Raw genomic sequence first — 18,652 nt, forward strand, 5'->3', positions numbered from 1 at the left:
GATTCATGGGGTCACAAAGAGTCGGACACGACTGAGCGACTAAACTGAACTGAAAAGCAGTGCAAGGTTAGATACCAAGATATTCTGTATAGAAGATCCTTTTGGGGGCTGCCAGTGAAATTTCTGATCTAATATTCTGGCAGGCTATGAAAACCACTTCAGAAAGAATTTTTACTTCTTACTAGAATTATAGAAACAGCCTATTTTTCTACAAGATTGAAAAGATTACCCACGTCTCTCCCTACTCAGTTCCGTTGTAGTTCACAAGATGTTTTGCTTTCAAAATGCGTGGGGAAGGTAAACCCATGCCTTGCAGACCACATCAGACCCAAATACTGTTCTTTTTGGTGATACATGATTTAAAAATTGAAATTGATGCATGAACATCATGAACATTTAGTTCGTCACAGACCCATCACACCTTTAGGTAACCTCCCTAGCAGCTGGGGTTATCTCAAGTTGATACCTAAAGGCTAGCAGTTAGTAAAAAAATGGGCTGAGATATGTGACTAAGACATGTTAGGCAAAGCAACAATTGTGCTGATAGCACCAGGCTTCTCTTCATTTTGCATATGGAAGAAACTAATTTTGGAAATAAGGAATTACAATTAATTCAGTATCCACAAACACATGCTTCTTACATAACCTTATTTAACGTTCTCCTTATCTTTCTCCCTAATTAGTTCATTCTTCAGATACTTTCTGCTAATATTCCTAGAGCCTAACTGTACTCATGTATTGGTTTTTGGCTGCACCATGCAGCAGGCGTGTAGGATCTTAGTTCCTCAATCAGGGATTGAACCCACACCCTCTGCAGTGAAAGGGCAGAGTCATAACCACCAAAGTCTTAACCACTGGATAGCCAGGGAAGTCCCTGTACTTACATAGTTATTGTTTATTCTTTCTCTCTTTTTTCTTTACTGAGTGCAAAGACCCCTTTTAGGTGCTAAGGAAACAACAGTGGATATGAAGTGTACAGTCTCATATCCCCTGAAGGGGCTCAGACATGAACATTAAAAGTAACAGGATTGTGATAGTTGGCAGGAACTGAGTGCCATGGAAACACAGGGGATGAAGGCTGTGACTGCCTGGGAAAGTGTTCCGAAGGTGACAACTTCACTGACTCTGAGAAGGAGATATTCAGCTGATGATCAAGTCAGACAGAGGTATTCCGGGTCAGAGGAGGGCAACCAAAGCCTGGCTTCAAGGGAAGGCTTGGGAGATTCAAAGAACTACAATTTGTTTGGTTTGAGTTAGTCACCAGGGTGTAAGGAATGGAGAGAAATGAAATTTGCATTATTCATTCATTTAATGATTCATTTGATAAATTGTTTAATCACTTGCTCTGTGCCAAACATTGAGGATACAATAGTGATTTATATAGTCACATCATTTGTTGCACAAATATAACAGTCTAATGAGAAATGGGGAAGTAAGGAGGCAATAAAATAGAGTAAGTGCTATGATAAATTGTCTTCACTGTCATCTTATTTTAAGAATTTGCCACAACTACCCCAAACTTCAGCAACCACCACCCTGATCAGCAGCCATCAGTATTGAGGCAAGACCCTCCACTAGAAAAATATTGCAACTCACTGAAGTCTCAGACGATGGTCATATTTTTTGAACAATAAGGTAATTTTATTTATTGATTTGTTGGCTGCACCATGTAGCATGTGGGATCTTAGTTCCCCGACCAGGGATTAAAACCCACACCCTCTGCATCAGAAGCACAGAGTTTTAACCACTGGACCATCATGGAAGTCCCAATAAAGTAAATTTGAATTAAAATCTGTACATTGCTTTTATAGCCATAGTGCTACTGTATAGACTATGGTATAGTAAAAACATAACTTAATATGCGCTGCTGCTGCTGCTGCTAAGTCACTTCAGTCGTGTCCGACTCTGCACTGGGAAACCAAAAAATTCACGTGACTCGTTTTATTGCTATATTCGCTTTATTGTCATGGCCTGAAACTGAACCCACAGTGTTTCCAAGTAAGCATATATTTGAAAATACATGCTAAGAGCTGGAGAGAGGTCAGTGCTAGACATATGGGTTTGGAGACCATATATGTGGTAATTAAAACCTAGGTGTACATGAGGGCAGAGATCTCCATGTTGCTTCCCAAAGCAATTCCTGACTTCTCCAAATGGCATTCACACACAACAATGGTAGTTCAGCACTACGGACAGTGGCAGGATCACTGGCACTTCCCTGCCCCACTCAGCCCACCCCCAATCTTTTAGTTCTGTAAGGTCAGAATTTCATTATCTTTCCCATCCTAGCTCTTTTGATTGACTTCCTACCACTGCCCTGATCCATATCTATGCTTAAGGCAATTGTGTTAAAGTCATCTTATTCCAGCTTGTGTTTTTATCAGATGACAACCTGAGGCCCAAAGAGACTAAATAGTTTGCTCAAAACCACATTCCTAGTTAGTGATATCATACAACTGTTCTGAATACATCACCTTTCAGTTCAGTTCAGCTCAGTTGCTCATGTGTCTGACTCTTTGTGACCCCATGAACCACAGCACACCAGGCCTCCCTGTCCATCACCAACTCCCGGACTTTACACAGACTCACGTCCATCGAGTCAGTGATGCTATCCAGCCATCTCATCTTCGGTCGTCCCCTTCTCCTGCTGCCCCCAATCCCTCCCAGCATCAGAGTCTTTTCCAATGAGTCAACTCTTTGCATGAGGTGGCCAAAGTACTGAAGTTTCAGCTTTAGCATCATTCCTTCCAAAGAAATCCCAGGGCTGATCTCCTTCAGAATGGACTGGTTGGATCTCCTTGCAGTCCAAGGGACTCTCAAGAGTCTTCTCCAACACCACAGTTCAAAAGCATCAATTCTTCAGGGCTCAGCCTTCTTCACAGTCCAACTCTCTTCTCCCATCTTATTTGTTTCTGTATCTTTTCCCTCTGAGTTCTGGAAGGTTTTTGGAGTTTGTCTTCAACTTCATTAAATTTTGGCATTTTCCTATTTGCTCTTTGCTGCTTTTGCATTCTCTTTTCTTTTAATGATCCTATTCTTATTTCTAAAGCAATCTTTCCTAATTTCAAATAGTTCCCATTTAAAAATGTAATATTTTTTAAGTTTATCTCTTATTGAGATAAAATTCACACACCATACAATTCACTCTTTTAAAGTGTACAATCCTATTGGGTGTCAAGTGGTATCTCATAATGGTTTCATCTTCCTAATAACTAATATTGTTGATCATTTTTTCAGATACTTACTGGCCATTTGTCTATCTTACCTGGAGAAATGTATATTCAGATGACTTAAAAATTGTCTTTTTATTGTTGAGTTGTAAGAGTTCTAGATACAAGTTCCTTACCAGTTTTATGATTTTCAAATAATTTCTCACATTCCCTGGGCTGCCCCTCCTGGTTTCTCTTGAAGCACAAAGTTTTTAATTTTGATGAAGTCCAGTTTGTCTGTTCTTGTCTTTTTTGTTTGTGCTTTTGGCGCAAGATCTAAGAACCATTGCTTAACCAAGATCACAAATATTCCTGCCCATGTCTTAAGAGTTTTATACTTTTAGCTTTTACAGTTAGGTCTTTATTTTGTGTTAAATTTTGCATATAGTGTGTATATGATGTAATGTAGTTTTTGCATCTTGTTGATAACCCAGCATCTTTTCAGTTCCTGGCATTCAGAGTTTTCTAAAGTTCTTCTTTTTTTTTTTTTGCTCTATTTGTATTAACTGTTCATGGATCAGTTCAGCTCGGTCGCTCATCACGTCCAACTTTGCGACTCCATGGACTATAGCATGCCAGTCTTCCCTGGTCATCCCCAACTCCTGGAGCTTACTCAAACTCATCTCCATTGAGCCAGCGATGCCATCCAACCATCTCATCCTCTGTCATCCCCTTCTCCTCCTGCCTTCAATCTTTCCCAGCATCAGGGTCCTTTCTACTGAGTCAGTTCTTCACATCAGGTGGCCAAAGTATTGGAGTTTCAGCTTCAGCATCAGTCCTTCCAATGAACACCCAGGACTGATCTCCTTTAGGATGGGCTGGTTGGATCTCCTTACAGTCCTAGGGACTCTCAAGAGTCTTCTCCAACACCACAGTTCAAAAGCATCAATTCTTTGGTGCTCAGCTTTCTTTGCAGTCCAACTCTCACATCCATACATGCTGCTCCTGCTAAGTCACTTCAGTCGTGTCTGACTCTGTGCAACCCCATAGATGGAAGCCCACCAAGCTCCCCTGTCCCTGGGATTCTCCAGGCAAGAACACTGGAGTGGGTTGTCATGGCCTTCTCCCATCCATACATGACTACAGGAAAAACCATAGCTTTGACTAAATGGACCTTTGTTGGCAAAGTACTCTCTCTGCTTTTTAGTGTGCTGTCTAGGTTGGTCTTCCCTAGTGGCTCAGATGGTAAAGCGTCTGTCTACAATGCGGGAGACCTGGCTTCGATCCCTGGGTCGGGAAGATTCCCTGGAGAAGAAAATGGCAACCCACTCCAGTACTCTTGCCTAGAAAATCCCATGGACAGAGGAGCCTGGTGCAGGCTCCTCTGTCCATGGGTTAGCAAAGAGTCGGACACGGCTGAGTGACTTCACTTTCATTTTCACTAGGTTGGTCTTAGCTTTTCTTCCAAGAAGCAAACATCTTTTAATTTCATGGCTGCAGTCACCATCTGCAGTGATTTTGGAGCCCCCCAAAATAAAGTCTGTCATTGTTTCCAGTTTCCCCATCTATTTGCCATGAAGTGATAGGACCGGATGCCATAATCTTAGTTTTCTGAATGTTGAGTTTTAAGCCAACTGTTTCACTCTCCTCTTTCACTTTCATCAAGAGGCTCTTTAGTTCTTCTTCACTTTCTGCCGTTAAGGGTGGTGTGATCTTAATATCTGAGGTTACTGATATTCACGGATGTGATCATTGAAATTTACTCCTCTGGTTAATCTCCTTTTGTAGATTTAAACTGGTGCTTTTAATCTAGAAGATGGTTCTTCCGCTTGTTCATTTTCATGATTGTGTTCATCTCCATGGATGAAGTTCACAACTTTCAGAACTGTTTGAGGGTCCAGTTCAGTTATTAGGTGCAGACAGGGGGAGCACGCAAAATTAAGATTCATCACAGTTCTGCTTTAATAAGTTGGATTCCAGGTGTCTGTTGGAGTAGAGGAAGAGTTACAGCCGGAGGGGACAGGTTCAGAGACTTTACTGCCGTGTCACAGAATTCTTATTTTCTTGTGGCTCAACTCAGCATATGAAGGGTAAGCAGGATGTCCTGGGATGTTGCTCTGTGCGGACTCTAGCATTTAATGTTCTTCCTATAGATGTTGGTGTGTGCATGCTAAGTCACTTCAGTTGTGTCCAACTCTCTGTGACCCTATGGACTGTAGCCCACCAGGCTTCTCTGTCCATGGGATTCTCCAGGCAAGATTCCTGGAGTGGGTTGCCATGCTCTTCTCAGGAGCTCTTCCCAACCCAGGGATTGAACCCGCCTGTCTTATGTCTACTGCAATGGCAGGTGGGTTCTTTACCACTAGCACCACCTGGGAAGCCATATAGATATAGTAGGATTGATATTTGTCCATCCCTGGTTGCCCTATATCTCATATTGGTCTCTAGTTGCAGAGCACTTTAACAGAGAGCCCCTAAAGTTTATAGCAAGTGCCAATTCATTTTTCCTCCATTTTAAAACACATAAATTTAGATCCGCGTCTTGCACAGAAAATTTCTTTCAGCCTCTGATTTGACTCTGCTCATTACTGATTATTCTTGGCATCTATCTACTGACCCCAATGAGTTCAGTTTCCTATTCCCCTTATCCTGAATGATTATTTTGTGGTTTTTGCTGTTGTTTCCTATACTTGTCCTTCCCTAACCACTGGCCCCCGACTTTGGTGACTGATCTATTTTTTCGTGTTTTACAGCAATAAACTACAGTTAGAGATCAGATTGTGCTTCTGTTCAGTAGATTGATTTAAGTCATGCAGTGTCTTTAGCACGGACAATAGCCCTGCTGCTTGTCCTAATAACATTTCCACGGTCAAGTGGAAATGCCTAGATGCCGCTAATACCACTCAAGAGCCTTGAATAAGTTTTCAGATCAGTGGGCATATCACTGGATAAAATGACCAAAAAAAGTAAAAGAGCAAGAGGTCTATGGTATTAGTCAGATTTCTGCTGAAATAGTGCCACATAATAACCAACCACAAACTTAGAGGCTTAGAACAACAGACGCTTGTTTTTCTTGTTCCAGGATCGGTCAGCTCCACATTTCTTCATTCCTGAGTCTGGCTTTACAGGAGATCCCAGAAGGAAAGAAGTGCTAAAGCCAAAGACAGGTGTGTTTAAAGCCGCTGCTTGCGTCACATCTGCTAACTTCAGTTGCCCAAAGCAAGTCACGTGGTCAAACCTAGTATGAAGTCAGTGGGGAAACAAAAGCTGCCTACTCTGGTGGGAGGTACTGCAAAGCCACTTGACAAATGGTGTGTAATTCCACATCGGGGAGGGAATGAAGAATTGAATACAATCCAATTGTATGCTCAGTTGCTCAGTCTTTGCAGCTCTGGGGATTGTAGCCCACCAGTCTCCTCTGTCCATGGGATTTTCCAGGCAAGAATACTGAAGCAGGGTGCCATTTTCTACTCCAGGAGATCTTCCTGACCCAGGGATCAAACCTGCGTCTCCTGCATTGACAGGGAGATTCTTTACCACTGCGGCACAATCCAGTTACCATAACCATAATTCTGTTTGCTATACGCCTTCCCATTTCACTTCCCATTTCACAACTTTGTATTAGTAAGGAAACTTAAAGGTTTTCTAATATGATCCTTTTATTGTATATATGAGTTATCTGGGGCCCAGAGAGACTATGGGGAATTGCTTATAAGTCAGCTCAAAGCTCTGCTCCATGAGGCTAAATGCTGTACTACAGACTTTCCTCCAGATCCCAACTCTGCGTGGAATTACATGAGTTTAGTTCATGAGATAAACCCAGGATTAAGGACCTAAATGAGTCGATCTCCAGAGGTAAAAACCTAGATTGGCTACAGATTTGAAGAATTTGGGTAGTATACTGAAGAGAGACTTTATGTTCTAGATTCTGACTTAAAAAAAAAAAATTGTTTTTTCGTAGAGTTTTTCTAAAGAAAATATTTAGAGACTCGGAGTTGTTATTTAAAAATAGGTAATGTTTCCAGAAGGAAATGTTTAGTTTCTTTCCCAGTGGCTTTCCATTGTCTCCATGTATTATCTGACAAAGAATCAAATCTAAGGAAGGGCTGGGGGCGGGGAGGTAGACCCAGTGGAAAATTGCCAGAGATGGAGGGAAGCTGTAAAACAGGGCCTATGCAAGCTGACTTTTGCTTTTTAAGTTTCCCTAATGTCCTCCCTAAGGTAAATCACCAGTGGCTAATGGGCTTGGCTTACTCCTCAAAAGCAGATCTGAGCTGGTAAGCTAACTGCAGTGCCCTGGAGTCGGGTTTGTTTTGAGAGAAGGGAACAGCTGTTCCTCCGGAGTCCTCAGCCTATCCATTACCTCAGTGTTCCTAGATGCTACTGCTTACAGCCCTTTCTGTCTTCTGTTTACTGCTCCAATTCTGTAGGTCAGGGTGACTACAGATTACTTTTTTTTTTTAAGAGAGACTTAATAGTTAAGATAGTATTTGTTATTAATGTCCTGCCCAAGTTTGACAGTTTCTTTAACATTTCATGGTTATACTTCTAGTTTGTTTACTTCGTGCGAATGGACTCTGCTGGCAGGAAACTTGACCCCTGTAGATGATATTATCTTGGAGGAATGTAGGGCTAGGCTAGAGGGTAGTTTTTCTGCGAATCAGTGATCTGACCACACATAAGAAACAAAGCCAGATAAGAAGCCACCGTTCAAGATGAAAAACAGAGTAATAATTTAGCAATACAACATTAAAAAAGAAACACAGGAAAAGGTACAAAATATGTTTCAAATAATTATTTTCTACCCTATTATTATTCTGTTCCCTTTATTTTACCCTTGAACAGACGGTCCCCAAGTTTTCAAATATGATCTCATTTTTAACATGAAAAAATTTCATAGAGTCCCACATAACAGTAATTATAGTTTTAGTAGAATTTGATTGATAATACATTAGGACAAAGCACATAGTTATGAATTCACTGATGCTTTTAATTAAAATTGTGCTTTATAGAACAACACAGCATTTATAGCCATTTGAAGAATAGGTATACATATCAACACAAGCCACCTTATTCAGGGTACAGATAAGCATACTTCATGAAGTATGCGTGTCTTCCTGTAATAATTATAAAAATCAGCAGATGTCCAGGACCCATCGTCTGGCATCTAAACCTTGTCCTCCATTTTTATGCCTGTCAGTATTGGAAGCTGTCCTATTTAATGACATCATTGGTCTCCTGTTTGCACAGGCGCTGCATATTCTTACTGGCTGGATTAATCAGGACATAACAACATGAACTGAGCCTTGTCTTTCTAAAAGATGACTGGAGTTTAGGATACTTTTTTGTTTTTTTTTTAACCTATTTGTATGTTTCCTTGAGGAAGTCAGTGTCTTTGAAACATTGATACATCTTTTACCTTTTGCAAAATTAAGGATAGGGGCTAGGAATATACTTGCTCTGCCCAACTCAACAGATACTGTGAGGTTTAAACCAGATTATATAGCACCTCATTGCACAAACAGTAAATGGTAGCTGGCCAGTCAGTATCTTAGTACAATCTTCCCATTTAGAACCTAATTCTTAGCTGTTGCAGTACTAGGACTGTGTAATTCACCCAGAGTTACACTGGCCTGGGTGACTGCCATACTTCCGAGACCCACAGTGGCCTGTGGACAGGAAGTAGAAGGTCCACACAGTGAACTGCGCTGGGAGTGATGACTTAGTTTTAAGATTTACCTTGGCCATTTCAACAAATCATTTAATCTTTCTGGGCCTCAGTTCCTTGTGTGTGTGTATGCTAAGTCGTTTCAGTTGTCTCCAACTCTTCGCGACCCTATGGACTGTAGCCTGCCAGGCTCCTCTGTCCATGGGATTCTCCAGGCAAGAATACTGGAGTGGGTTGTTGTGCCCTCCCCAAGACTAGAAGAATGGACCGAAATCTCAGAGGTATTCACTTTTTACAATGGGGCTCTTCTATTTCCCTAAATGAAATCTAATTGCAAAACTCCAATGGATAAACCAGATACAAAACAACATACAATTTTCACATGCAGTTTAAAACTTCTACTGTTTGCCATTGAGGCCCTAGGAGTACACCTTGAAAACCACTGACTCAGTTCATATTTAAGATCCAGCTCTAAACAAAGGTATCCATTTTCTCATTTAAAGCGAGAGAAAATGTTCTTTTCCCAAAAATTGCTAGTGGTCATCTCCACGGGACATCTAGCTCTGATGGTCATGCCCGCTCAGGAAATCAAACCTTATATCAGACCATTGAGCATGAAATAAAGCAAGTTCTTCTTCTTCTTCTTCTTTTTTTTTTTTTGGACTGTGCTGCGTGGCTTGTGGGATCTTAGTTTCCTGACCAGGGACTGAACCCTGGGCCCTCAACAGTGAAAGCACCACATCCTAACTGCTGGACAGCCAGGAAATTTCCCACATGCTCTCTATTCTTGAGGAATAGTTTTATCAAGCAGTGGTGACCTAGTTTAATGCCCTTCTTCATGCTAATAATTTTTTTTCTCTAAAGAATTGGGCAGGGAAATCTAGCACCTCAGCACCATTCTCCATAGGTCAGTATGGGCAGAAACACTCATTATAACCTTACCCTTTAACTTGTCTTTTTATGTCTCCGTATAGATCTCCATACTCCTGACATGACTGTCCTCCTAATATTCAGAATACGCATCTAGACTTTAGGAAGCTGTCAAACTTTTCAGTATGTTTGAACACACCTGAACCAGGTGGTCACCTAGGCGCTGCCTTGTGCATTTCCTACGTTGGAGGGTTTGCCACTGGAGATAGACTCATTTCTCTTTCCTCGAAGGAGTAGTTCTTAGACATTTTTTAATACATTGATCTGAAATACGAATCTCTGCAGATTCAAATATCATCAAATGTGTAACTCTGATGAATGGGTCATATTACAGCGTTCTCTAGACGGCAAGCTCCCCGTGAGATCCCGGACTACTGCAGGACCTGTTTTTGTTTGCTCAGCACCTAACAGGACCTGAGCTACAAAGGAAACTTGATACATCTTGAATGACTGACTAAATAAATTAAGTGAATTTGTAGCAACTCATTAAGCAAGAAAAGACTGAATGGCATTATTATTTTGAAAAGCAGCAGTTGCAAAATTTATAACTCAGTTTATTGCTGAACAAATCTAGTTTGTACCTTCAGACCCTGATAATGCCCCTGCATTGTCACAGCTTCAGAAAACATGCATTTCTAAACCACAATGATGCACCCCAGTCAGTATCTTTCCCAGTTTCCAGCCACTGAAAGATCCGCTGGGAGCTAGAGGATGAGGCCAGTCGAGCCGGCAGCTGAGGAAGGAACCACAGAAACTATGGGTTCGAAGCCTAGCCTTTGCTTGCTATGTGACTTGGGGCAAGTTTCTTACTGTCTCTATATCTGTGAAATGGTTATTAGCTGATGTGAGGATTTAATGAGCTGATGACCCCAAAGCCCTTGCAATAGAGCCAGGCACGTCGTAAACATTCAGTGGGTACTTTCATGTATTCATCCTGGTTTAGTGGAAGGAGTATAAGCTTTAAGTTAGGCAAGCCAGGATTTTAATTCATACTCTGGCCCTTTTTCTTGTTTAATCATTTAATTTCACTGAACTTGTTTCATCTTGTGTAAAATGTGGATAATAACAGTGGTGGTGGGGAAATGCTATTTAAAACTGCAGCAGACAACAGCCTTCAGATTCCTAAGACTCTAAGTTTAGGAAAACACCTTGATGATCCTGCTTTGGATATGAAAGAGGAAGCCCCAGACAGAGAACTAAATCACTTTGTCTGATAAAGTAAGGCTTTTGAGCATTCCAGAGCTTGAGATGAAAACAGCAACCCCAAGAAGAACAGAAGTCCAGCAGAATAGCCCCAAATCTGGGCTCTTTGGGCAGCAAGAGTGTTGAATTGTTACTTGGCACCACAGTGAACCATCCCCTACCTTTTCACCAGAATATAAATAGATATGTGTTATATAAGTAATCATATGTGAGTGATACTAGGGAAGTGAAGAAATTAGGGTGATGTGTTTGTAGTAGAAGGAGAAGGGGGTGACAGAAGATAAGATGGTTGGACAGCATCACCGACTCAATGGACATGAATTTGAGCAAGCTCTGGGAGATAGTGAAGGACAGGGAAGCTTGGCACACTGCAGTCCGTGGAGCTGCAAAAAAGTTGGACATGACTTAGTGACTGAACAACAACGTTTGTAGTGCTGGATAAAGCAGTACAGTAGAAGGGAACAGAAACACAAGAGGTATATAGAGGAGAGATGAAGATATTTTGGCCCAGGTAGGAAAATAGGATGCGAGGTAAAGAAACCCGGATAAGTGGGGAAAACCAGCAGTTATCTCACCAGTGCGAGACGGCAATCAAGCATGTTTATTTTACATTGATCTTAGTCATTGTTCTTTAGTCACTAAATCATGTCCAACTCTTTTTGCAACACCATGGATTATAGCCGGCCAGGCTCTTCTGTCCATAGGATTTTTCAGGCAAAAATACTGGAGTGGGTTGCCATTTCCTTCTCCAGGGGATCTTTTCAACCCATGTATTGAACCTGTGTTTCCTGCATTCCAGACAGATTCTTTACTGCTGAGCCACCAGGGAAGCCCACACTGATTTTAAAGGATTTAAAAAATGAAAAATAAACAGAAAACCCCTGGAGTCAGTTAAAGAAGCTAAGTATCCTGGCATTTGTGCTACACACTCACTAGGATTCTCATGACAATTAGTGTTAATGGATGTAAACTCCTAGCGCAAAGTAATTATTCCATAAATAATAACTATCATCCATTTACCCTGTTAACCCATATATTATTCAGTGATTATTTATCTAACCCGAAGAAGCTGGGCAAAGAGCAGCTGGTATGTGTTGAGGGCGGTGGAGCATACAGGTTCTTTCCTCTTACCTAGCATACCTCTTCCTACTCTGCACATTTCTATCCCTGGCCTCTGTCTTTCTGCACAAAAAAAAAATACACTCCCTGAGGCTTCAGGAGGGTCAGGAAAACACAGGCAGGCTTGTGTCACTGAAAAGATTTTTCCTACGTCATGCTCATGTAAGAGAAAGCTTATAGATGGAAAGTTTAAAAATTATTTCAGTAATCAGCTCAGTTAAGAGTGACAAGCAGGGTTCTAAAAACATGGAGCTATTTTATCTATGATCCATTTTCCAGTAAGTGACTACCAAGATAGCTGGAGCACAAGAATAGGTAATGGCTTTGTTTTCCTAAGATGTAGTCATTGCGATTATTTTTAGATGAAAGATTTGGAGTCAGAAGCACAACTCATAATTATGTTGCTATGATTCTACAACCAGTTGTTTTGTGGAATTAATTCAACCATAACAACTTTAAAAGTCACCACATTTTCCAAAAAAATGTGCAGATAAAAACGGAAAATAAAATATTCCATGACACGAAGTGCTGCCATGAGCTCACATCTTTCTGCTTTCGAAGCTTGTATGCCCTCTTCCCTAGGCCCTTTTCTAGTTCCCAGTTCTCACCCTCCTTGACCCATTATTGAAGCTCACTGACAGGCACTCCTGCAGGAAGCCCTCCTGAAGACCTCAGCCTGATGAACACCCCTTCTTCTGAACTCCTGCATTGACTGTGGATGGTCTACAACTTTCCTTAGAACTCCTCATTCTCTCCCTTGAATTTTTTTTAAAGATCTTTTCGACCTGGGCCTTTTTTTTTTTTTTCCTCTAAAGTCTTCCTTGAATATGTTACAATATTGCTTCCGTTTTCCATTTTTGGTTTTTTGGCCATGAGGTACCTGGGATCTTAGCTCCCTGACCAGGGATCAAACCAGTGCCCCCTGCATTGGAAGGCAAAGTCTTAACCACCATCAGGAAAGTCCCTCTCCCTTGAATTTTAGTTTATTTTCAAATGTATATCACTATTTCCAAAGCTAGGTTTGTATCCTGTAACAATTTAACATTACGAAAACAATATGTCAGAGATCAATAGTATAAAAAATTAGGAAGAGAGGAAAGAAAACTGTTCATAATCTCATTATCTTAACACTAGTTCTATACTTATCATTTTATGGTGTTTTTCCTAAACTTTTTTCTATACTTACTCTTTCACTAATTTAATTCCAGTGGCAATGTAATTTCACATTTTGAATTTTTGCAACTAATGTTACATCACCACCATTTTGTTAATTGCTATAGCCTTCATAAATATTCCTTTAAAGCCTGTATAATATTGACTATTGTTAAAATTTTAGATTGTTAATTATAGTCCACTATTATACTAGGCTTCCCTGGTGGCTCAGTGGTACAGAATCTGCCTGCCAATGTAGGGGATGCAGGCTCAATCTCTGGATCAGAAAGATCCCCTGGAGGAGGAAATGGCAACCCACTCCAGTATTCTTGCCTGGGAAATCCAGTGGTCAGAGAAGCCTGGCTTGCAACCATGCGGTTGCAAAAGGGTTAGGTGCGACTTAATGACTAAACAATTATGATTCAGCAGTTGACATAGTTATGTACGTAGATTTTTCAGTGTGTGCGTTTTTTTGTGTGTGTGCATGCGTAGTTTGATATTTTTTTCTTGGGATAGTATTCCAGAAGGAAGATTACTGAAACAAAGAGTATGATTATTTTTATGGTTTTAGAAACATATTGCCAAATTGGTTTCTGAAAGAGGGCCCAATTTATATCAGCAGAAGCAAATGAGAATACCAGTTTCTCCAAATTTTTATGAGAATTAGTTCTTAATTACCTAGTCTTCATATAAACAAAAAAGGATGACATTGGTTCACTGTTTTAATTATTTACTATGACTTCAAATATACAGAAAAGTTAGGAGAAAAATATTAATTCAATGAATGCCCTGGTTTAACAAATCTTAATACATTTCCATATTTTTACTAGTTCTATAAAAATATATACATAGATGAAGTCTTTGCATACCTCCTTCCCAATTCTATGCCAACGCTCTGCAGAGACAGCCAGAATTGGATGTTTATCATCCCTTTGCATTTCCATTTCCATATCTTTTAATTGTTAAATCTTTGATTAGTAATGAAGTTAAACTCTTTCCTATGACATAGCTAATATGAAAGTACTCAGGTTCTAGAATCAGGTAGATCTGGCCTTAAATTCCTAGTCTGTTTCTCGCTACCCATGTGTCCTTGGACCTCTCCATGCCTTGGTTTACTGATAGAAAATGGAGATAAAATCATTCCTACAATTCTCTAGTCATTAAGTCGTGTCAGACTCTTTTCGACTCCATATACTGTGTGAAGCCCGCTAGGCTCCTCTGTCCCTGGGATTCTCCAGGCAACAATACTGGAGTCGGTTGCCATGCCCTTCTCCAGGGGATCTTCCTGACCCAGGGATCGAACACAGGTCTCCTGTATCTCCTGCATTGGCAGATGGGTTCTCTACCACTGTGTTACCTGGGAAGCTCCAATTCTCTATGTTGCTATGAAAATTAAATGCTGTGATTCAGGTAAAATTCTTGGCACAGTGCTCAGCACTAAATACTACCTTTCATTATTATTCTAGTTTCTCTTTTGGATTGCTTGCTCCTTGTCCCTCATAAAGAGATTAGCTTACCTACAACTGTGAAACACTTTATCAAACATGATCCTATTTACTCCTCATGACAGCTTTATGAGATAGTATTGCAGTGATCCCTGCTGACAAATGAGGAAACTGAGCCTGAAAGGTCCACATCCAGCAGGCATCAGAGCTGTGTGTGTCTGAACGCGCATCTCTGGTACTAGCACCTTGCATTGTGCATTTCTAGGCTGCAGCCCCATCACTTCTGAAAGTTAACAAGCTGTTTCATGATACAATATGACTGGCCTGTGAGGTAGTTTTAGCACTGTTCTTTAACTCAATCATTATAGATAGATTCCAGTTTCTTTCCCCATTTATAAATATTTTCTTTTCCTTTAGTTTCTAAATATCCTATAGGAACTATTTCTTTTATAAAACTAGATATATTTTTAAGCGCAACAAAAATTGTTACCAGTTAGATAATATAATCATATTGTATTTACATTGTTAGAGATTTAAGATATCTATGTTTGGTATTACTTTTTTCTGATTTTTAAAATTTTATTTTAAAAATAAGACAAAGAGAAGATCTTAAGCAATTTCTGCACCCAATTTTCAGTCCATGAATGCATTAGCCCTAAGTATTCTAACTAAAGTAACCTGTAATGATCCTGAGTAAACATTCAGTTAGCTGGAGTAAGAGTAAATGAAAATTTCATAATTTATAAAAATTTAATTTAAAAAGAAAAACAATGTCTTAATAAAATGCATTTATAAACTATATCTCAGGAAACCTTGGTTTTCATTGTTTTTTTTTCAAGGCACAGGAAAAAAGTGCCATGGGTATAGATTACAGTCTACTCTGGCATGCATTAATAGGATACATTCATAAGTATCAGTTCTGTTTGTATAAATCTTAAACTATAAGAACACTTTTTACAGTGACATTCTATGGTAGTCATAGTTTTCTCAGGTCTCATATTTCACTCATTTTTTTCTTTGAACATTTTGATCTCTCACATCAAGTGACATTCTTATATTTAAGAAAACCAGAAGAGGGGTGGGCGTTAATGAGGCAGTCATAGGCAACATGACAAAGCCCCCAGGACATGGTAGACGGAGGGACCCTTATTGGCAGCTTGAGCAGCAACAAACATCTCAAGACTCAGGAATAGTGTGTTATGGACACAAGATCATACTGAACTAAATACTGAAGTATTTTTGAAACGACCAATATAGATTCCACCAACCTAAATCCAGTGTTTGTTTTGGTTTTATTCCAATATGAGAATAATCTGGTCCTTTTTTTCTCCCAGAAACCACAGGATTCAGGTAAGTGGCAGTATGGGTTACTGGGAGTCCATAAAAACCATCATTTTGTACATGACCGGCTGCCCCTCACCTGGAAATCTGCCAGTTCTCCCAGCGACTCCCCAGAGCAATACTCTGGGTCTGGCCTTCTGCCAGTTTGTGAAAAGGGATCAAGGCATGAGCTTCACTGTGGCTCTCTCTGCAGGTCTCCCTCAGCGGACCTTCTCCCGGAGCCGGCAGCCACCTCAGGAGAAAGCCGTCTGGAAACTCTAGCAAAGTTTACCTGTTTAGCTGGCGAACACCCATACGAACCAAACATTCTAAGGAAATTCATCAGAACCCCTGGATGAAAGGGTAACAGGAAAGCGACACCGTCTGGCACCTGCTTCTGTATCAGGCAGGTACTTACAGGGTGATAACCACCTCTGCCCTCAACACACGGGGATGTACACACTCCTCTTAAGACTCATTTCCTCTAAAAAATCTTAAGCCGTCTGTCCAAAGAGATGGTATGAGGATGAAAATTCCTTAAAAAAAAAAAAAAAATGATGTGGTAAAACCCAAACTCAAACCCAGAGCAAAAGTGGTGTTGGTCTCCTATGCTTCGATCTCCTAGAAGCAGCTTCAGGCAGCAGGCTCCGCGGGCGGGTGAATTCAGGGGCCGTTTTAGGGCAAGCCGGGTGGGATTAGATGTTCCAGTGTGCACTGTGCTCCTAAGCCCGCTGTGATCTGAAACTGAGCTCTTGGGCCTGGGCCAGAACCAGACTGACGTGCCAGGGTGAGCAAAGAAGGCAGCAGCCTTCAGGCAACCGCCGTGCAGAATTCTCTGGATAATGCCTTTGGCTCTGTTCTCTCCAACACTAGTCAGATGCTCCCAGTCCATCTGCGACCTCCTTAGTGTCACTATAGGTGCGTCCTGCTGAAATTGTACATCTTTTTAAGATTCTGAAAATAAATCCTATCACTATCTTCTGGTGTCAGTTGAGAACAGTTATCTTTCAGTGGTTTTCACAGTATAAATAACTTGCCCAATTCTACTAAGGCTCTGTAACTTCATTAGGAGGTTATTCTGTAATGAAAAAAATAAGTACCTAATTATGTAAAGACATGGAATAGCCCAATTAGGAAAATGCCATATAAATTTATGTATATCATATATATCTTTTATAATTTATTTTGTCATCATCCATAATATATGTATGAGGAGTGTGAATTTAATTTTGGATGCTCTGTTCATTGTTAATTCATCTCAGATTCTCTATGAGCACTTATGATAATGAATCTATTTGATGTTCGAGTGGCTCTTCTGTGCTTTCATTTGCAGTTTTGCAGTTCAGTAATTGGCAATTCAGGGTGCAGAAAACATTTTTTAAAAGGTCTCAGTAAGTGTAATAAAAGTACAAATTGGTTATTCTAGGTTTTTAAAAACTTTTATGTTTTATTGAGTTGTAACAAAAGTCTATAAGAAGTTATTCCTTCTGAATTCAGTTTTAGGGAGTATGTCAAAATAGATTCCCTCTAAATAACACTATAAAATATTATGTACGTTTAGAAATATCTTGTCTATGGTTCAAAGTAGAGTAAAAAGTAGACCAATTTAAATGAATTAATTTTAATGTATTAGTCTAGATATGTCCGAATATCAGGTGATCCCCATTTTTTTCAAGACACATTCAGAAATGTGTGCCAAGTTTGGGACAGCGTGATATGTTAAAAGAAACGATTCAATATCAACACATTATTGATTAAAAAGATATGAAAAGATTAAATATCAACACATTATTGTTGCTTAACCATAACACAAAACATGTTGCTTTTTCCACTTTTACATTCAACATATATTTATGATGACTAAAATGTAATCATTATTGTACTACATTTTATTGTTTTAAAATTATCTATTAAAAAAAATACTGGCTCCAGAGTTTATGGATTGAATTTACATCAAGCTAGATGACTTCTCCAATCAGTATGCTGTTCATCAAAATAAACTAAGAGTGATCCATAATATCAGGGACTTGTAAGGACTGGAGCACAAAGTGACTCCATCTTTTCTGAGAGATAATTTGGGCTTAAAAACCCCCAAAGAGCCCTCACCTTATAGATATCTATGTATGTCTATAAAACAGAAAATTAAAAAGCTATAAGGCATTATAGTGAAGTAAGTCAAACTTTTACACCTAGCCCTACTTTTTCCTGCTCAAGTTAGATATTCAACAAATATTAATATTTACTAAATGAGTAAGTAATGAACATTTATGTACTATCTTCTTTTGGTTTTTAATATGTATTATTTTTATAATAAAAAAATAACTGAGAAATTAGTTCCTCCATAAATCCAGAAACTATAGCTAGACTTTTCTTTTGTTTCCTGACTATAATACTTGTTAAAATTCCATTGACATTTTAGCCAAAGTGTCCATTCTTTAAATTAACCCAGATCACTCTAGAGGTTGTTTTAGTGATATTAGCTTTATTTACAGTTCCAGAGATCCCTACATCCTCCCATTGTGTAAGAAAAATAGGAAAACTCTTCGGAATGAAAACTTACCAAAGTTAATAGAGCTATTGAATTGAATACTACCTACCACCTAGAAGTAACAAAACTACCGTGGAAACTGTCTTAATGTTTTACAATTATTTGAGTGGTGAAGTTG

The 18,652-nt window shown here is 39.7% G+C and overlaps 1 long non-coding RNA gene across 1 annotated transcript in view; it reads left to right on the plus strand.

Annotated features, from left to right (window-relative positions):
• Positions 1-17,290, plus strand: part of LOC138445267 (uncharacterized) — a 39,594-nt gene extending 22,304 nt beyond the window's left edge. Inside the window, exons 2-3 of the long non-coding RNA XR_011258786.1 lie at positions 6,232-6,316; positions 16,201-17,290. This is a non-coding gene — a long non-coding RNA (uncharacterized lncRNA). The remainder of the gene's footprint in view (positions 1-6,231; positions 6,317-16,200) is intronic.
• The last annotated feature ends 1,362 nt before the right edge of the window (positions 17,291-18,652 follow it).

This window comes from Ovis canadensis, chromosome 8 (genome assembly GCF_042477335.2).
Source record: "Ovis canadensis isolate MfBH-ARS-UI-01 breed Bighorn chromosome 8, ARS-UI_OviCan_v2, whole genome shotgun sequence".
In the NCBI taxonomy this organism is placed as follows: Eukaryota; Metazoa; Chordata; class Mammalia; order Artiodactyla; family Bovidae; genus Ovis; species Ovis canadensis.